This window comes from Musca autumnalis, unplaced genomic scaffold (assembly GCF_047663935.1).
Source record: "Musca autumnalis isolate F117 unplaced genomic scaffold, ASM4766393v1 scaffold_2, whole genome shotgun sequence".
NCBI classification, from domain to species: domain Eukaryota; kingdom Metazoa; phylum Arthropoda; class Insecta; order Diptera; family Muscidae; genus Musca; species Musca autumnalis.
Genome location: NW_027411755.1, coordinates 231,949,179 through 231,971,881, shown reverse-complemented (window position 1 = coordinate 231,971,881; position 22,703 = coordinate 231,949,179). Strand labels below are relative to the sequence as shown.

The window sequence follows — 22,703 nt, the reverse complement described above, 5'->3', positions numbered from 1 at the left end:
TTCAAACAACATCTACAGCCATATAAAAGTGGATTTTTTAAAGAATTTTTCGAACAACATCTACAGCCACATAAACGTGGATTTTTTAAAGAATTTTTCAAACAACATCTTCAGCCACATAAACGTGGATTTTTTAAAGAATTTTTCATACAGCATCTTCAGCCACATAAACGTGGATTTTTTAAAGAATTTTTCAAACAACATCTTCAGCTACACAAACGTGGATTTTTTAAAGAATTTTTCAAACAACATCTTCAGCCACATAAACGTGGATTTTTTAAAGAATTTTTCAAACAACATCTTCAGCCACATAAACGTGGATTTTTTAAAGAATTTTTCAAACAACATCTTCAGCCACATAAACGTGGATTTTTTAAAGAATTTTTCAAACAACATCTTCAGCCACATAAACGTGGATTTTTTAAAGAATTTTTCAAACAACATCTTCAGCCACATAAACGTGGATTTTTTAAAGAATTTTTCAAACAACATCTTCAGCCACATAAACGTGAATTTTTTAAAGAATTTTTCAAACAACATCTTCAGCCACATAAACGTGGATTTTTTAAAGAATTTTTCAAACAACATCTTCAGCCACATAAACGTGAATTTTTTAAAGAATTTTTCAAACAACATCTTCAGCCACATAAACGTGGATTTTTTAAAGAATTTTTCAAACAACATCTTCAGCCACATAAACGTGGATTTTTTAAAGAATTTTTCAAACAACATCTTCAGCCACATAAACGTGGATTTTTTAAAGAATTTTTCAAACAACATCTTCAGCCACATAAACGTGGATTTTTTAAAGAATTTTTCAAACAACATCTTCAGCCACATAAACGTGGATTTTTTAAAGAATTTTTCAAACAACATCTTCAGCCACATAAACGTGGATTTTTTAAAGAATTTTTCAAACAACATCTTCAGCCACATAAACGTGGATTTTTTAAAGAATTTTTCAAACAACATCTTCAGCCACATAAACGTGGATTTTTTAAAGAATTTTTCAAACAACATCTTCAGCCACATAAACGTGGATTTTTTAAAGAATTTTTCAAACAACATCTTCAGCCACATAAACGTGGATTTTTTAAAGAATTTTTCAAACAACATCTTCAGCCACATAAACGTGGATTTTTTAAAGAATTTTTCAAACAACATCTTCAGCCACATAAACGTGGATTTTTTAAAGAATTTTTCAAACAACATCTTCAGCCACATAAACGTGGATTTTTTAAAGAATTTTTCAAACAACATCTTCAGCCACATAAACGTGGATTTTTTAAAGAATTTTTCAAACAACATCTTCAGCCACATAAACGTGGATTTTTTAAAGAATTTTTCAAACAACATCTTCAGCCACATAAACGTGGATTTTTTAAAGAATTTTTCAAACAACATCTTCAGCCACATAAACGTGGATTTTTTAAAGAATTTTTCAAACAACATCTTCAGCCACATAAACGTGGATTTTTTAAAGAATTTTTCAAACAACATCTTCAGCCACATAAACGTGGATTTTTTAAAGAATTTTTCAAACAACATCTTCAGCCACATAAACGTGGATTTTTTAAAGAATTTTTCAAACAACATCTTCAGCCACATAAACGTGGATTTTTTAAAGAATTTTTCAAACAACATCTTCAGCCACATAAACGTGGATTTTTTAAAGAATTTTTCAAACAACATCTTCAGCCACATAAACGTGGATTTTTTTAAAGAATTTTTCAAACAACATCTTCAGCCACATAAACGTGGATTTTTTAAAGAATTTTTCAAACAACAACTTCAGCCACATAAACGTGGGTTTTTTTTAAAGAATTTTTCAAACAACATCTTCAGCCACATAAACGTGGGTTTTTTTTAAAGAATTTTTCAAACAACATCTTCTGCCCCATAACCTTACATTTTTTAAAGAATATTTCAAGCAACATCTTCAGCAACATAAACGTGGATTGTTTAAAGATTTTTTTCAAACAACATCTTCAGCCACATAAACGTGGATTTTTTAAAGAATTTTTCAAACAACAACTTCAGCCACATAAACGTGGATTTTTTAAAGAATTTTTCAAACAACAACTTCAGCCACATAAACGTGGATTTTTTAAAGAATTTTTCAAACAACAACTTCAGCCACATAAACGTGGATTTTTTAAAGAATTTTTCAAACAACAACTTCAGCCACATAAACGTGGATTTTTTAAAGAATTTTTCAAACAACAACTTCAGCCACATAAACGTGGATTTTTTAAAGAATTTTTCAAACAACAACTTCAGCCACATAAACGTGGATTTTTTAAAGAATTTTTCAAACAACTTCAGCCACATAAACGTGGATTTTTTAAAGAATTTTTCAAACAACAACTTCAGCCACATAAACGTGAATTTTTTAAAGAATTTTCCAAACAACATCTTCAGCCACATAAACGTGGGTTTTTTTTAAAGAATTTTTCAAACAACATCTTCTGCCCCATAACCTTACATTTTTTAAAGAATATTTCAAGCAACATCTTCAGCAACATAAACGTGGATTGTTTAAAGATTTTTTTCAAACAACATCTTCAGCCACATAAACGTGGATTTTTTAAAGAATTTTTCAAACAAAAACTTCAGCCACATAAACGTGGATTTTTTAAAGAATTTTTCAAACAACATCTTCAGCCACATAAACGTGGATTTTTTAAAGAATTTTTCAAACAACATCTTCAGCCACATAAACGTGGATTTTTTAAAGAATTTTTCAAACAACATCTTCAGCCACATAAACGTGGATTTTTTAAAGAATTTTTCAAACAACATCTTCAGCCACATAAACGTGAATTTTTTAAAGAATTTTTCAAACAACATCTTCAGCCACATAAACGTGGATTTTTTAAAGAATTTTTCAAACAACATCTTCAGCCACATAAACGTGGATTTTTTAAAGAATTTTTCAAACAACATCTTCAGCCACATAAACGTGGATTTTTTAAAGAATTTTTCAAACAACATCTTCAGCCACATAAACGTGGATTTTTTAAAGAATTTTTCAAACAACATCTTCAGCCACATAAACGTGGATTTTTTAAAGAATTTTTCAAACAACATCTTCAGCCACATAAACGTGGATTTTTTAAATAATTTTTCAAACAACATCTTCAGCCACATAAACGTGGATTTTTTAAAGAATTTTTCAAACAACATCTTCAGCCACATAAACGTGGATTTTTTAAAGAATTTTTCAAACAACATCTTCAGCCACATAAACGTGGATTTTTTAAAGAATTTTTCAAACAACATCTTCAGCCACATAAACGTGGATTTTTTAAAGAATTTTTCAAACAACATCTTCAGCCACATAAACGTGGATTTTTTAAAGAATTTTTCAAACAACATCTTCAGCCACATAAACGTGGATTTTTTAAAGAATTTTTCAAACAACATCTTCAACCACATAAACGTGGATTTTTTTAAAGAATTTTTCAAACAACATCTTCAGCCACATAAACGTGGGTTTTTTTTAAAGAATTTTTCAAACAACATCTTCTGCCCCATAACCTTACATTTTTTAAAGAATATTTCAAGCAACATCTTCAGCAACATAAACGTGGATTGTTTAAAGATTTTTTTCAAACAACATCTTCAGCCACATAAACGTGGATTTTTTAAAGAATTTTTCAAACAACAACTTCAGCCACATAAACGTGGATTTTTTAAAGAATTTTTCAAACAACAACTTCAGCCACATAAACGTGGATTTTTTAAAGAATTTTTCAAACAACAACTTCAGCCACATAAACGTGGATTTTTTAAAGAATTTTTCAAACAACAACTTCAGCCACATAAACGTGGATTTTTTAAAGAATTTTTCAAACAACAACTTCAGCCACATAAACGTGGATTTTTTAAAGAATTTTTCAAACAACAACTTCAGCCACATAAACGTGGATTTTTTAAAGAATTTTTCAAACAACAACTTCAGCCACATAAACGTGGATTTTTTAAAGAATTTTTCAAACAACAACTTCAGCCACATAAACGTGGATTTTTTAAAGAATTTTTCAAACAACAACTTCAGCCACATAAACGTGGATTTTTTAAAGAATTTTTCAAACAACAACTTCAGCCACATAAACGTGAATTTTTTAAAGAATTTTCCAAACAACATCTTCAGCCACATAAACGTGGATTTTTTAAAGAATTTTTCAAACAACAACTTCAGCCACATAAACGTGAATTTTTTAAAGAATTTTCCAAACAACATCTTCAGCCACATAAACGTGGATTTTTTAAAGAATTTTTCAAACAACATCTTCAGCCACATAAACGTGGATTTTTTAAAGAATTTTTCAAACAACATCTTCAGCCACATAAACGTGGATTTTTTAAAGAATTTTTCAAACAACATCTTCAGCCACATAAATGGGGATTTTTTAAAGAACATCTTCAGCCACAAAAACGTGGATTTTTTAAAGAATTTTTCAAACAACATCTTCAGCCACATAAATGGGGATTTTTTAAAGAACATCTTCAGCCACAAAAACGTGGATTTTTTAAAAAATTTTCCCGGATTATAAAATGCTGCCAATCACGACCGTTGTTGCATGATATCCCAAATCTTCTATCTCATCTATATATATTTTTTATATTTATTTTAATATACGTAAACATTGCCGAATTTAATTAAATTTGTTCTCAATGGACTTTAAAGAAAAGAAAAAAATACAAACATTTTAAATTGAATTTTTGTGATTTGTACAATACTTGCATATACATGATTGTGATAAGATAAAAAACGAACTTTTTAACATTAATCTATTATGCAATATATGTATGTTTGTGTACATACCTACATAACGTCATTTTAACACCTTTTTTGAGCTTGGGAGAAATAAATATTTAATATTTTTTTAAATATTACAATTGATGTCTGATGTTGTTTTTGCAGCTTTAAAGTGCATATAACAAAACGAACAATAAAAAACCCCGGTTGATTTATGCATGCATATGGATTTAATACCTCAGGAAACAATTTGCCATAAATTTGTGCTATATACATATGTATTTATTTATATAATATACTTTTTTGCCGTAATATATAGAGAGTTCCCGAAATCATTCGTTTCTTATTGTTTTGTAATTTCCCATAAATTTAATTATATTAAATGTAGATAAATTTTTATTCGTTTCATAAATATTTTATGCATATTTTTAGCAAATCTCATAACGATTTATGATTTTCTCTGACAAATCAATCGATGTATATTTTTAAGAGAGATTTATTTTTTGTGTATCAATTGATTTTTTCTTGCTTCAATCCACAAAACAAAATAATGAGTTTTAACTATTTTACAATATGCTAACAAATTTGATAAGAATATAGAAATAAACTACGGCTTTAGACTCTATATGACTATAGACAGTTTTTTTGTGAATATTATAAAAATATTTTGTAAATGTGTCGACATCACAATGTGTCCGTGTTCCTTATTTGAATATTGTTTTTATTAAACACGTTTAACAAGCAACAAATATAAAACACTAGTTATGCATTTTATTACAGATTTTTTTGTTTCTGTTGTTTAGCGTATATGAATATTCATTTGACGGATAAATGTGAGCGTCTTTTAGCCGCAATATAATTTTTTCACCCTCCACCATAATGGGGATACTTAATTGTGTCTTTCCGTCTGTAACACATCTATATATGTCCTCGACAAATATAAGATCTACATACATAAATATAATATTAAACCTCATCCATGGTTGGGGTACATTGCAAAGAATCAGCCTACACCTTTGGATAATAATCAGATGATATTTGGCGGAGCCAATGAATGCGGCACCATCCTAAAATGTTTAGTTATGTTAAAAATTAAGATTGCCATAGTTTGAGCTCGATCGGAATATGTTAACACGTGCCACTGGGGCCTCAAAGTTTCCGTGGGCCCTTTATATAGCTAATATTAAAATCAGACCGGATTTTCAAAATTTTTTGTAGGATTACTTGTTTAGCCTCTACAAAGAACTGGTAAACTGTTTTCATCGATTGGACAATAAATGTGTTCTTTGAAATTTGTATGGGACCAAAGGCGAATTTTCACAAAATCACTCTACAGACCACATTTATTGTCCAATCAATGAAAACAGTTTACCAGTTCTTTGTAGAGGCTAAACAAGTAATCCTACAAAAAATTTTGAAAATCGCGTTAGATTTTAATATTAGCTATATAAAGGGCCCATGGAAACTTTGAGGCCTCAGGGGCACGTGTCAACATATTCCGATCGAGCTCAAACTTTGGCAATCTTAATTTTAATAAAAGTAAACATTTTAGGAGGGTGCGCATAAAAAATCTGACATCGATTTTGTAAAACCATTCTACTGCACACTTAAGGAACCTACTTTTTAGTATTATCAAAAATTCCCACAAAGCTGAATTTTGTTGGAAGGGTAGGGCAACTTAGGACACGCCTTTCGGATTCGGCGGATTTCGTCCAAACATACTTGGGTTCTAAAACCATTATTTCAATGATGTACATCTTTGGTCGTATTTTGTATATATTCCGTTTATCCTAAAGGCTGATGGGGCGAATAGACCCCATGCTGCAATATTTGTATAAAAATGCAATTGGACAACTGAACTGAAAATGTCTCTGTCATGATGGGAAGGAAATTGCGGTTCTCTACGCAAAACCCATTTTATATTAGGCAGTAGGCCCGTTATCTAGCAGACACATTATTGCAATTTGCATCAGGGGAAATGCCAGTAGTTAGTTTTCCATATGTATGCTACTTTGTCGGTATATGCCATCCACGAATTAATATATGGACCAAAAATAAAATTTTTATATTTTTATACCCTCAGCATTTATGCTAACGAGGGTATACACACTTTCATACGGGCAAAATTTTAGACCCCAAATATGTTTGTACGAAATATGTTTCAGACAATTTGGAGTTGATTTAGGCAAGTCCGTCCGTCTGTCTGTCTGGCTGGAGCGCACGATAACTCTCGAACGGATCAACCGATTCGGTGCAGAATTTGGTTTGCGTAATATTTTGTCCAAACTTAGTTTAAGTTCGAAGATGGGTTATATCGGTTCACTCTTTCCGGTACCTCCCCCACAAAAGTTCGAAAATGTTCGGAAAATTTGTGCGCACGATAACTTTTTAAGGGAGTAACCGATTTGGTCCAATCAGTCTAATTCTTCGGGTACCTCCCACACAAAATTTCTGAAAAGTTCAGTTTAGGACCTGCTCTCGAATCGCTTTGATTTTTGTTGTAGCAACTTGTATTCACTGCCCCCCATACGGCGGTACAAGTTTTATCAGGGGCAAGTCCATACTTCCATAAGAAATAGACTGAAAGTTACAAAACAACATCCATGACACCGTGTTTACTGGTTGGAACGCAATATTGCTCTCGAACGGATCTACCGATTTGGTCCAAAATGTGGCTTTCGTAATATTTTGTGCAAACTTAGTTTAAGTTTGAAGATAAGCCATATCGGTCCACTCCTTCAGGTACCTCACCCACAAAAGTTCAAAAACGTTCGGAAAATTTGTGCGCACGATAACTCTTGATAGGAGTGGTCGATTTGGTTAGATCAGGTTCTCACTCACTTCGCGTACCTCACACACAAAATTTTGGATAAATTCACTTTAAGGCCTGCTCTTGAATCACTTTGATTTTTGTTGAAGCAAATTACATTCGCTGCCTCAATTACGACAGTAAAAGCTTTTTCTGGGGAAATTTTTTTTTTGGAAAAAAGTATTTCACTCCAAACAGGCTGATGGTGTATCTCTGTCGGCAAAGCCGATTGATACTTTTTTACTTGTTCATACAAAAGTAATGGTCCATTTAACCCACTAGATAATATTAAGCATCATTCAAAATTGTAGGTATGTTCTTCGAACTAAACTCTTACATCGTGCAAAATTTCGTGACTATTGAGCTATAATTGCGACCTCTGGCGTGTTTATGATAACACTACAAACAAAAAACTGGATACATTAGGCTGTAACCCTGTTATATGATCACGTACATCAACATAATTGACACCAATGGAAAGGTCAAGAGATCGTCTTTCAAGTGTAGCTTACTTGCCCGGAATGTCTCTTCCAGGGATAAAGATATAAGCTGTATATTAAAAATTTTCACAAATTTCACACAAAAGTTTTGGTCCATTTAACCCTCTAAATATTATCAGATCGCCATCTCATATTGCAAACTTTATCTTTGTCATATACTCTTACCTTATTTAAAATTTCGCGGTTATCAGTCTATTATTGCGGCCTACAGAGCCGCTACAAAATTGGATTAAAAGTCTAAGCCCGACCTCCATGCAATATTTCGTGACGATCGGTCCATAATTGCGGCCTGGAGTTTGATTACAATTTATAATGGACAGACAGACGGATGGACGTACGGACAGACATCTCAAAATCGCTTTATCTCGTCGAGATATGAAGATTGGTATATCACATTGGGGATCTAAGACGAATATGTCGCGGTGTTACATGAATTTTTTCCAAAACAAACTTGTAATACCCTTTCCAGATAGTGGTGTAGGGTATAAATATTATTCCAAATATATTTTTGTTTTTTTTTTTTTAATTAGCAAAATTACAAAAAAAATATTTGGGAGTCTCCAACTGTTTCGCTAAAAAATCACATACAATAATTAATGTATACTGCTAAAACTTCATCAAGAAATATGGTTTACCATCGGGAAAACTTAACTGCTTACTGTGATAACTTATAAGGATAGGAAGTTAAGAGTAATATTGAAATTACAATCATTCAAAAAAAAAATAAAATGCTTGTTGTTCGCGAATTAGTTAAAGTCGGTTGATGCGCATCGGATTTGCGATGCAATACCTATGCATATTTCGATGTTTCACTTGGCGTCCATTGTATGCCGTCAGTTGCATCTCACAATGCCAAAACCCTTAAAGTGGGTAAAAGTCGCGGAATATGCATACGATTTTGATGCGCATCCTGTTTTATTAGCGCCCATCAAAAATACGTTAATATACACCTATTTCAAATAGATTCTTCAAGAACCGCGGATGTGCTTCCACATTATATTTGTCATTTATGACACGCGTTTTTGCAAATATTATAATCGCGTATAAAGGATTCCATTTATGTAAAAAAATTTACAGATAACCGTGGTTTAGTATGCGGGTTTGTCAAAATATATTTTTCCCGAATTTTCCTTTTTCCAAGGTATCTATATCCGCGTTTTTGGTGGATGGATTCTGTCGCGGAAGGGCTCATTAGATCCGTCGAGTAAAAAAACTAAATTTACTCGGGGTTCAAAGGAAATTGAATGACACTTGTAAATATTGAACGCAAAAAATAGGTTTTTTAAGAAAATTGACGCATTAAATTTTGGCTTTTGGACTCTAATTACTAGGATGCTCTACGGAGCACACTCATGAGATATACATTAAACGATGTACAATCTCGAGTTTTAAAATCATATTATGAGTTTTGAATATTATGTTGTTGCGCGTCCGGATTATTAAAAAGTTCAAAAAATCCCGAAATTCCGGCTTCAAAATGTCAGCATCACTTTTAGGTGGATGCAGTGGATATATCGAAAAACCATGCGCTAGTATCATTTTGTCCATGGAGTATTCTTTGAGTCTTTGTTTGGGCATAGGTCTATAAAATGTAAGGTGAAACCAGAAATTGGAAGGGAACATAAAAAAACTTGTTGGCTTCAACCCATTTTTCTACATTGATGCCAATACAGCTTCCACGAATATTAATTTTAATGGTCGATAATTTGGGATTTCTCCCAAAAAACTTCATTTTAAAGAATTTCAGTCATACTAACACTGTGCAACATTTTTAAGCTGATCTTGTGCAAACAATTCGAACTGAGGATTTTTTGAAAGTACAGACCCAAACGACAAGAAACCCTAGTTGGGTTTTGTTGTGTCAGATCCAGCTCGGATTTTATGGCCCCATCTAAAAATGGTTAAATATTGAGTTTTTAAAGAAATTCGGGGCTATATCTCTGAAATCAATGCGAATCTTCTTCTGACCTCTGAAGCAAATTTGTTGATAAGGACAAGAATAAAATTTTTTGAGAAATAATGAACCCGAAAAACTACATTTATTGCCACAAATTTCAAAATATATGCAAAAATTCCACAATTTTTATAAATTTCGCATCGTATCTTTAAACCCGTTAATTTTTTCTGAATATTTTCTTTTGGAAAAATATTCCCCGGAATGTAATACACAACTCTTCAGAACATGTCATTGTTGTAAAATGCCTCTATACCGTTGTTTTCAGTACATTTTTCAACGACGATTTAATAAAAATGTCAATAATGTAGTGAAATCCGAAATGCGAGAATAAACTGTTGGTGTGAACTGTGTTTGAAATACGTGCAGTAAAAGATATGATGCAAAATACCGCTGAAACAACATGAAGTAAGCATTTTAGAGTTTCAGAATGTTCTAATGAATTGTTGAGAACTGTATTTGGAAGATCTTTGCAAAAGGTTACTTGGTTCAACTCCAAATAGTTTAGACGATACTGACCAGAGTTTCAGAAATTATGCAAAATTTTCTATATTTTATAGATTTTGATGCCCTAGATGGAGTTTTTCTTATGTGGTTTTCTCAAAAGATAAGTTCTACTAGTATAGGGCTACAATATTGCTAAAGACAGCAAGGCCAAATTCCTATTCGTTTCTGAGATAAAGGCCTGATAAATGCAAAAAAGTGTAGATTTAGCCCGGTTTAGATGAGGCCATAAAATCTGAACTGGATCTGACAGGACAAAACCCTACTAGGGTTTTTGTAGTCAAAATATGTACTTTCAAAAAATGCATACTAGAAGTTGTTTGCATTTTGAGTGTTGCATAGTGTAAATACAATATGTTTACAGTTCGCGAATTCTGAATGGGTGAAACTCGGATTCATCGGTTGTAAAATATTTTTACCATATATGTATGGGTCTACGACCATTATTTCGATGCGTTACAAACTTTTTGGCCAAAACCAACTTATAATACTCTCCCCACATAGTGGTGTAGTGTATAAAAACATAAAAATAAAAAGCATGTCCAAATGTTGTCTAAGTTCAGACCACAAACAAATGTGCTTATTTCAGCGTTCTATCTCAATTGATTCGAAAGATAACGGGATTGCAATCGACAATTCGAATTTTACGCAGATCAAGAAAATATATACTTTGGTATTACAAATTTAATATACCCTCCATCTTATGGTGCAGGTTTGTGTTGAGCTGCTCTAACAGTTTTTCTATTGAGCTGTGATGCCATATATATATTTTTAAACAATAATCATTATCAGATTTTTTTTAAATACTAAAATATTTGAGATTTCGAATAATGCTAAATATGCTAAATTAATGATTGAAAAGTGGGTGCCACCATGGTGCAATGGTATGCACACCCGCCTTGCACGCAGAAGGTTGTGGGTTAGATTCCCCGGCTAGGCAACATCAAATTTTCAACGGTGACAAAATACCCCTCAGTAATGTTGGCGACATTTCCTGAGTATATCAGCCATGTAAAACTTCTCTACAAGTGTTGTCTTAGGACACGCCGTTCGGACTCGGCGATAAACTGTAGGTCCCATATGAATCGGGGTGCACTCATTGATATTAGAGAAGTCTCCCTTGTCCCGCCTGGGATGTTTGTGAAACAATTATTGTAATAATTGGAAAATGATAATTGCGGCTAAATGCAAAAATATGTAAATTTACCTGCAAAAATGCAAAATAGGCACACTGCGCTGAGAAGATAAGAGTAGAATACATTTTCTATAGAGAGATCAAAAAATAATAAAATATCATTATTATTGAATGAGATTGACATGATTATTGAATAATATTGCCTGAACTTTAATCAAAGATGTCTACCTTTGCTACTGAAATTATTTATTAGATGATTGATATCCTAACCTGTATAAGCATCTTAGAATTTATCCAAGACGTAGTGTCTTTTGAATATTTTATTCAAAAGTTTTTATCAGCTGAAGTTTAGAACGATTCACTCAAGAGTAGAATGATTCACTCACAAATTTAGAAGTATTTGCTAGACTTCCAAATGACGTTGTATTTTCAACCATTTAACAGTACTTTTAAACAACAGTAAATACAACTTCCTCTTCTCATATACGTTAGCATATGTGGCTATTTTGAGACATTAAAATTGATGTTTAGACTGCAATTTGTAACTTTGCACAAATAGCGGTTACATCGTGTTTTCTTCATACAATACAAACATTGACTCTTACCTTGTTTTTTCCGGCATTCAGCGAAAGCTTTTTGTTTTTAATATTCTATGTTAAATATTAATAATTAATTTAATTTGATTTTAATGCTTTTATAATATGCACTTAATTAGGCTTTTTTAAATATATTTTTATTTCACTTTTCATTAAACGCACTGCTTGCTAATGGAACTTTTAATTTTTCATTAATTACGGCAACATTTAATTTTCGGCAAATTTTCAAACTTTATTTAATTTAATTTTTTTTGTTCTACTTTATTTTGTACACAAATTTATGCGGGCTTTATTTGTTGATATATGATTTAATTGGACATTCCACAAGAAAAATAAACACACAAATATATTGTATATACAATATGTACTATTAAAAATTAATTAAACACTAATCAAAGAGCACAGGAGATCCACAAATAGACACACGGACACACACACACATGTACACACAAAACCATAGACAATTTTGTGGTTTATTCATTGATTATGGAATATTTTTGTTATAATTTAGTTAAATATCTAAAATGTTTGATTTAATTTGTGTAAATAATGGCATTTTTAAAATGGCCTTCGACATTCAATGTTTATTGTTTTTAAATATTTAATTTGTTGTAAACTTTTTTTGGCATAGTAAATTTGTGGGGGTGGAGAATGGATTACATTCTATAATTTGGAATTAGCTTTTATTAATTGTTAGTTTTGTGTCAATATTTGAATAAAAAGGTATGATTTTTTATTATATTAGTAGAAGTTTTAGTAACTTACACTATTTAAACTCTCTTTTTTGATATAGTGAAAATGTAGCTTTTCCCATATCTTACCTCCAAGTACGTATTGGAGTAATCAATTTTACAACAATCTTTTTTGGTCACTTCTTTGTGGAGCCAAAGTAATACCTTTGAGAGTTTCTGTTTTCAATGAAACCACATGTGTTTCAGTTTTGTAAGTAGATTTTGATTTGATTTTTCTTTTCACACAATTCTGTGGATTACTTTACTGTATTGCACTTTCGTCTTCGATATGTTTCTTCCTTTTTTAAAGATTTTTCCCAAAATGTTACACAAATCTAGAAGAAAATTCTTCAACATTCCAAATATTGATTTTAATTTTTTTTTTCTTTTCCTTTTGCGTTTTCTTTTACTTTCACTTTCAATTAAATTTTTTTTCTTATATAGAGCTTTGTGTTGACTTTATTCTGTGGATTTTTGTTATTCACTGCACTTTAAGCATCTTATGGAAATGCCATTAATTTGATTAAGTTCACTTTGAAGTTGATTTGATTTAGTAGAATTTTTGTTCCTTCCTTGTGCCGAAGAATGTAAGTCAGTCAGTTTTGATGTACTTATGCTCAGCAATAAAAAGTTTATGACAATTTTGGTTTCGTTTTTGGGGGAAATATCTGAAAATAAATAAAGTGAAAAGTTTTAATTAGGTATTTCAATAATCAAATTAAATCTACTTTGGTAGCAATGAAGTGACGTATAATTGTTTTGTGAGAATATTAAAAAAATGTAGATTGAGGCTATGAGGTCGATCCTGTCATGAACAATATTGCAAATATAGTTTTTTTGTCTTAAATACCGCATAATGGATAAATGTGGATTTTTGCGGCCCAAATCTGTTTCAGCTTAAGAAAACGGACTTTCCGTCCAATTAATGAATCTAAATAGTGCTAAAATTTTATGCTTTAGGGATTAGCTCAGCGCTTAAAAATCTTGCGTAGTCATTAGGAGTTTCAAATCAACCACCATGAATATTGAAGACAAATAATTTTATTGTGGTCTGATAGGTCCCTTTGATATGAACGGTCATAGTATGACCAGAAATATCGTGCAGCTAGGCGAATTCAATTCCAAAATTTAACAAGCGACAACTATCTCTGGGCACTAGGTTTCCAAGGAATTTATTTTAAACGACTGCGACACGTTACAAAAATTTAAGAAAATCGGATAGGATTTTGATGTAGGTATGCATATAAGGGTTATGGATTTTTTACAACCTCGTATCCGTGTATCATATTTTCTTGAGTTTTTAAGATAAAATCTTAATTATAAGGTGATCTCCCACAAAAATCTTTTTAAGTTTTAATACGAGGAGCACTAAAAAACCTTCTGACCTAGGCAACACGCAGTGTCGCCAGGCGTCATTTGACATTTTTTTTCAAAAGTTTGACAGTTTATAGCCTAAGCATGCCCAGGACAGTTTGACATACGACCATGTGTTGTGTTGTTTACAGTGGCTTGAAAAAATCACTTTGCAACAAAAATGGAATTTACTTGTGAACGTTTTCGTCCGATAATTTTTCACAACTTTAGACGTGGGTAATCACGGCAAGAGTGCATCGATCAAATTAAATCTTTGTATGTCGATAAAGGACCATCCTTTAGCACTATGAAAAACTGGTCGTTGTGGCAGAAGAAATTAAGCCGTGTGTGAACGGATAGTGCCACGCCATGTTATGTACTGTGAGATAGAGACATCCTTGGGTATTTATTCCACCAACTAACATTTGATGTTCCATGAACACTTGGCGCCAAAAATGGGGTTTTTCTTGACGGATCCCGTGTATATCGGTGAAAGAAATTTCAAAAGACGATTATAAGATAGATACAGGTGACGATTCATGGAACTATGCGTATAAGCCCGAAAATCGCAACAATCGCCAGAAGATGCTGTAAAAGCGTTCAAAAACCATGTTTTGGAGGTGTCTCAATCAAGCTACTGTAAACAAATCAACACATGGTTGTATGTCAAACTGTCCTGAGTACGCTTAAGCTAAAAACTGCACGGTGAGCCTTAACTAATTTTAAATGGAAGGTGCTTACACCTCGGAAGTTTTTGCTGATTCTGAAACTACAATGCTCATAGATGAGAAATATCATGAAACAAAAAAAATCGCCGGAGGGATTTTAAAATAAATCGCGATTTAAGTTCACATTTTTAGGGGTTCTTTAGGTTTTCACGATTTTGCTTGGAAACCGCGAGTTCTATGTAAATGGCACTAAAACAAATGTTGTAGCAGATAAAATTCTCCACAAGATTGGCCTTCATGATATTTTCGTATATTTTACCGTTTTTAAGATATGGAAGTTCAAATTGGGACAATGCACTGACTGTATCGCCCCCTTATAAAACAATATCATGCTCAGTGTCCCTTAACTAACTTTTAATGAAAACGGCTTACACATGGGATGTTTTTGCGGATTCTGAAACAGCAATGTTCATAGATGAGAAAAATAAACAAAGAGACAAAATCGCCGGAGGGATTTTTAAAAAAATCGATCAAAAAATCACAATTTTAGGGTTTTTTTTTTGTTTTCACGATTTTGTTTGGCAACCGCAAGTCGTATTGAAATGAGTCTAAAGAAATTGTTATAGCTGTGAAAATTCTCCACAAGATTGGCATTTATGATATTTTCGTAGGTTTTACCGTTTTTGAGATATAGAGGTTCAATTCAAATTTTTAGGTTTTTATCTTAAATCTTCACGATTTTGCTTGAAAACCGCAAGTTATATCAAAATGGGACTAAAGAAAATGTTGAAGCTGAGAAAATTCTCTACAAGATTGGATGATTTATTTTTTCCTAGGTTGTACAATTTTCAAGATATATACGTTTAGTTAGTAAAATTGCAGTAATGGCATTGTTTTATAAGGAAGCGATACAGTTATTGCATTGTCTCAATTTGAACTTCTTTATCTCAAAAACGGTAAAACTTACGAACATATCATAAATACCAATCTTGTGGAGAATTTTCACAGCTACAATACTTTCTTTAGGCCTATTTACATAGGACCCGCATTATTGCAGTTATTGCATTGTCTCAATTTGAACTTCTTTATCTCAAAAACGGTAAAACCTACGAACATATCATAAATACCAATCTTGTGGAGAATTTTCACAGCTACAATACTTTCTTTAGGCCTATTTACATAGGACCCGCGGTTTCTAAGCAAAATCGTGAAAACCTTAAGAACTTAAATCGCGATTTGTTTTAAAATCCCTCCGGCGATTTTTTTTTTTTGTTTCATGATATTTCTCATCTAGGAGCATTGTAGTTTCAGAATCAGCAAAAACTTCCGAGGTGTAAGCACCTTCCATTTAAAATTAGTTAAGGCTCACCGTGCTGTCAAGCTTTCCAACAAAAAAAAATCATCTTGGACGACTGAACTGAAAAATTCTCTTTCATGATAGAGACAAATTGTATTATGGGAGGAAATTGTGGTTCTCTGCACAAAAGCCATTATATATTAGGCAGTAGGCCCGCTACCTAGCAGACACATTGTTGCAATTTGCATCAGGGGAAGTGTCAGCAGTTATTTTGCCATATGTAAGCTAATTTGCCGGTATATACCCTCTAGAAATTAAAATATGGACCAAAAATAAAATTTGTATATTTTTCATACAAAAGTAATGGTCTATCTCTGTCACCTGCTAAATAGTATCAGATCATCAAATTCAAATTATATTAATTTTCTTCAACCTAAATCTTTACATCGTGCAAATTTTCGTTACAATTGAGCTGTAATTGCGACGTCTAGCCTGTTTATGATAAGACTACAAACAAAAAACTGGATATATTAGGCTGTAACGGTGTTATCTGATCACGTACATCAACGTAATTGACATCAAGGGAAAGTTCAAAAGAACGTCTTACAATTATAACTTACTTGCTCGGAATGTCTCTTCCAAGAATAAAGATATAAGCTGTACATTAACAATTTTCACACAAAACTTATGGTCCATTTAACCCTCTAAATATTATCTGATCGCCATCTCATATTGCAAGCTTCTTCTTTGTCATATACTCTTACATTATTTAAAATTTCGCGTTGATCGGACTTTTATTGCGACCTTCAGAACCATTACGAATTTGGATACATAGTATGTTTGTGGTCCATTTCACCCGCTAAATATATCACGATCATCACCAATAAAAATAAGGATCTATTCTGGTCTGAACCCGACCTCCATACAAAATTTTGTGACGATAGGTCCATAATTGCGGCCTGGAGTTTGATTACAATTTATAATGGACAGACGGAAGGACGGACTCGCATTTCAAAATCGCTTTATCTCGTCGAGATATGAAGATTGGTATACCACATTGGGGGTCTCCGACGAATATTTCGCGGTGTTACATGAATTTTTAACAAAACAAACTTATAATACCCTTTCCACATAGTGGTGTAGGGTATAAATATTACGAAGGCCGAATTTGAAAGTGTAAACAAAAACACACCAGTACCATGTAATAGCGAAAATGCGTTTTAAGGTCTATTCGGACAAAAAAGCGATTTCTAAAGACCATTTGATAATTTTTTTTTTTTTTTTTTTTCATAACAAAAAATGATTTTAATTTGTTGAACAAACATATTTGGTAAACATTTGCTTCATTTAAGTTCGCAGCAAACATTCTGATCCGTTACTTATTATGTAACCCATTAAAAAGTAATGTAAACAAAAATAACTACTTATATTATTCCTTACTAATTTATGTGTACAGTGGCAAAGAGCGCGTTTGTCCGACTACAAATCCGAGGGTTGTGTGCAAACAACCCTTAATGTTCGTATGCGTAGCCTAGTAATGTGTTCGGCTACAAATCAGAAGTTATCATGATCAAATCTCTTAGAGAGCAAAATAAAAAAATATATGAAGCGTGTTGAAATTAAAACAAATGGCGATTTGGCGAACTCGTATATTAAACTTATGTAGAAGGGTCCCATATTGAAGATTATATTCAATTTCAATTATATTCAATTATTTGTCCATGCTGTACAAGGGAAAAAAGAATAGTTATAAACCTTGTATATACGCTCGTTGGTATAAAGACTTAGGGTACAAAACACAGACATTTACATGTAATTTCAATAAATTTAAACAAATTTTAAACGGAAGGAACGGTATGGATGTAAAAAGTATATTTAGGCTGAAAGAGGACACTCTCTCAGGCATCTTAATCGACTTGGTCTCGTTTTCATGGTCCTTCTGTGCATTTACCCGGCAACCGATCTGCTGCAGGTAACATTTATTATAATTGATGGCAGTCTGGTGATATAAAAAAACTCATAAAACGTCTTAGTTCTCAGATATTCCCGGCTTGAGACCTATAACCCTCTTAGTAAGGATATTTTATGCCTAATATTGTTGATACGTGTTTGGTATTTTGAAAACTTAATTACATTTTGAAAATATTTTCTTGGCACCTTGCATCACATGTTAATTATTGGTTTTGGCTAATATTGTTGAACTACGTTGGTTAAATCTTTATTTGTAAATTCAAACTGGTCTTAAACAAGCCAAACCAACTAATTCTTGTAAAAAAACGACATTTTTATTACAATTATTTGTAATTTTTTTGCTAATTAATGCATGAAAAGTGTTTTCTCAGTTTGAAAACAATTGCTTGACAAACTGTATTTGGCGCTAATAAATTTTCTTTCAAATACATACTCTCAAGAAATATTCCACGAATTCTCTGTATTTTTGTTTTTTGTATGTAATACATATAGCTCATTTACTCAAAGAGTGACATAACTCAAAATATGCGTTTTCTGTGTTAACAACTTCTATTTTTTCTACGACTTCTCTTTTATCTTGTGCTCAATTTTATGCTGATATCTCTAAAACTCAGCGAGTTACAACACATTTACTACGAGTTTGTCATAATTTTTGAATTTATGAAGCACTAAAACACTTCAAATCTTGTTTGGTCTTGCACAGAAATTTAGCACTGATATCTGGCTAGCTGTTTAAAAAATATAGTCCAAGAAGTTATTTTAGTTTTTGTGTAATAATCTTTTTAAGTTGGGAAGTCAAATTTCAATCGGCGTTTTTCTCGAAACTGGATTTTTGTAGATGTGTCACTCTTTGAGTAAATGAGCGATATGTATGTTTTTGTTGTTCTCATAAACACACATTAGCTTCTAATTAAAAGCAAACATTAATGTATGTAATTACAAATTACGCCCATTTGATTAGAAAATGTGATAAGGTCGTTAAATTTAAAGAGGTCTTTAAGTAATTGAAATGATTTGTTTGTTATCTGTTTAACATATTTTAATGAAATTGAAATTTCCATACTTGACCTACATGCATATTTGATCAAAGTAAAATGATAATTAACTATTAATAAACATTAATGGCTACTTATCTTTTAACACACAAATATTTCTGAAAAGTTATCATACCCCTTCACTACCTCACTTCACCTTGTGATGTGATAATTTCCATCACTAAACGATTAGCTGCAACCTTCAATTGTTACATCCGGTTACTAGGATACGTCAGAGAAGCATTGTGGTTTTATATAAAAAGAGCTGAATAAAATAAATACTTTATACCTATATGAAATCATATGTGTTGTGACATACCCTTTCACTACCCCACTTCGCTTTGTGATGCGATAAATTCCATCACTGAAAGATTAGTTGTAACCTTCAATTGTTACATCCGGTTACTAGGAAACGTCGGAGAAGCATAGTGGTTTTATAAAAACATATATTTAATAAGAAATAATTTATTTATTATATCATATATATTTGTTACCATGAATTGCAATACCAGCATATAGAAACTGACAGTGTTGTATGAGTAAACCATGAACATTTTTGAAATATTTATTATATTCTAGTACAAACATATACATACATATGGTAATCGTCAAAAAAGTTTTACAATCGTTGAAATTGAAGTTTACCATTTAATAAATCGCGAACTGTAAATAAATTGTATGCAATATGAATATATTTCTGTCGATTGAAGATTTTAGCAAAGATCTCATAACATGGACCGTAAAAAAAATTTACGTGGAAGCTGTGTTGGTGGTAATACACAAAAGCGGGTAAAAATGTGTTGAAGTAAACAAGTTTTTTATGGTCTTTCTTCTTTTCAGCCCAAACCACGCCACATTCAGACCTGTGCTCGAAGAAAGAATTAAAGAGTACCCCTTGGGGAACATGGTTCTAATGTATGTCGATGTATACACTGCATCCCCCTAAAATCTATGCTGAAATTTTGAAGTTTTGATTTCGGCGTTTTTTGAATTTTCTTTTATAATTAGAAGGCGCAATCAGATAATGATCCAAACTATGTGTAGGATTGTAGAACTCGTGATTCCACGTCGTTTGATCTATATCCCATGAGTGTGCTTTGTAGAGCTTCCTGATAATAGGAGTCCAAAAATTCGTAAATTTGAGAAGTACCTTTTTTTTAAAAAAAATTGTCTTACAAAATTAAAACTGTTACACAGGTACCTTTGAACCCCGCGTCTTTCTGCGTTTTATTTCATCCACTAAAATGACGGATATAGATACCTTGATTATGGGAAAATCTGAAAAAAATATATATTTTGAATATTCCGCGCATTAAACCGGGATTTTCTTTGAAAATTTATACATAAATGGAATCCATTATACGCGATTATAATATTCATAAATGACAGAGATTCAGAAGTAATATTCGCATTTAACCCAAAGTAGAATATGATGTGCAGCGGTTTTTTACAAATCTGTTTGAAAATTGTTATATTGATGTATTTTTATCAGGCGGTCACTGAAATCGGATTCGCCTTACAAGCATATGTACATCGCGAAATTTTTACCCATTTAAAGGTTTTTTACCGTGTTTTATTTAATTTGCTTTGGTGTCCGTTTGGGTGCCACCGTGGTGCAATGGTATGCACGCCCGCCTTGCACGCAGAAGGTCGGTGGTTCGATTCCCCGGCCAGGCAACACCAAACATTTTTCAACGGTGGCAAAATACCCCTCAGTAGTGTTGGCGACATTTCCTGAGTATTTCAGCCTTGAAAAACTTCTCTATAAGTGGTGTCTTAGGACACGCCATTCGGACTCGGCGATAAACAGTAGGTCCCATATCATTGAGCTAAATATGAATCGGGGTGCACTCATTGATATGAGAGAAGTCTCCCTTGTCCCGTATGGGATGTTGTGGAACAATGTTTTTTTTTTTTGTTTTTTGTTGGTGTCCGGTTAGTTCAACTCTGCTAACTCATTTTTGACACAGTTGCAGTTGACCAATCGAACTGAAACTTTGCACACTTTTCAGATTTAGACAACAATACACGAATATGGAATCAGAACAAATATTGGTCCATTTTCACAATTTTTACAGAGTTTTTACGGTGTTCTATTTAACTTGCATTTCAAATCTGGTAACTTATTTTCCACACAGTTGCAGTTAACCAATCGAACTGAAACTTTGCACACTTTTCAGATTTGTATGACAAAACATGAATATGAAACCAAATCCAATATGGGTCCATTTTTTCCTATAGCCCCCATATAGCGGTACCACCCGATTTAGTTCAAATCTAGTAACTCATTTTTAACGCAGTTGCAGTTGACCAATCGAACTGAAACTTTGCGTACTTTTCAGATTTGGATGACAATACATGAATATGGGTCAATTTTTCCTATAGCCCCCATATAGCAGTATCACCCAATTTCAGGTATTTTGAGGATTTTATCATTATTTTTAGCCTGAATTAGCTGTCATTTGGAATTTTGAATTCCCAATGATACAGACATTTCCCCACAAAAAATTTTGAATATAGGTCCAGGTTTTGGTATAGCTCCCTCATAGCGGTACCACCCGATTTTTTCTTCATTTTGAAACCGAATTGGCTGTAACTTGGCATTTGGAGTCCCCAATGGTATATAAACTTCTCCAGCAAAAATTGTTGACATAGGTCCAAGTTTTGGTATAGCCTTTAAAGTTTTTATCTAAATTTTCGGCCTAAATTGACTATAATTTTGTTTTCAGTGGTCAAAAAAATGTATTTACTAAAAATCTATATGGGGGTTTCTGAGTGAAATCGGACACTTTTTCAAGATGAGGTTTTTGATTTCCTTTATTTTTTGCTATGGTGATGCTACTCATTAGCAAAACATTTTAGTATATTTTCAGATTTTTTTTTAGACTAACGGTTAAAGAGATATCGCGCCTTGAAAAAGTCAAATTCTGTAAAAACTACATGCAATGAAATACGCATAACTTCGTTAATATTGATCCAATTTGAAAAAATCTTTTTTTGTATGTTTTGTTGTTTTATCAGCTATTTAAAAAAATAGCAAAAAAAGTTGCACAGTGGGCTTGAATGCTATTTTCGCGATTTAATATTTAAAATCAATTTTTAAAGATGTTCGACCTCTTCGATTTTCTTTAATTATTTTTGTATTAAACTTCGTTCAATTACAAAAATTTTAAGTCCTATGTGGTAATGGGATTCGGACGATTACTATTTTTTCTGATTTTTTTTTTTTAATTTTTCAATATAATTTTTCCTTTATACCCGTGTGAAACATTTGTTATTTTACCAAAACAATACAAAATTAAATTTTTTACAAAAATCTGAAAATATACTAAAATGTTTTGCTAATGAGCAGCATCACCACAGCAAAAAATAAAGGAAATCAAAAA

General features: G+C 32.2%; 1 long non-coding RNA gene across 1 annotated transcript in view; it reads right to left on the bottom strand.

The window, feature by feature from the left end:
- Positions 1–12,345: 12,345 nt before the first annotated feature.
- LOC141395346 (uncharacterized) overlaps positions 12,346–22,703 on the bottom strand; it is a 47,577-nt gene continuing 37,219 nt past the window's right edge. Inside the window, exon 2 of the long non-coding RNA XR_012410614.1 lies at positions 12,346–13,662. This is a non-coding gene — a long non-coding RNA (uncharacterized lncRNA). The remainder of the gene's footprint in view (positions 13,663–22,703) is intronic.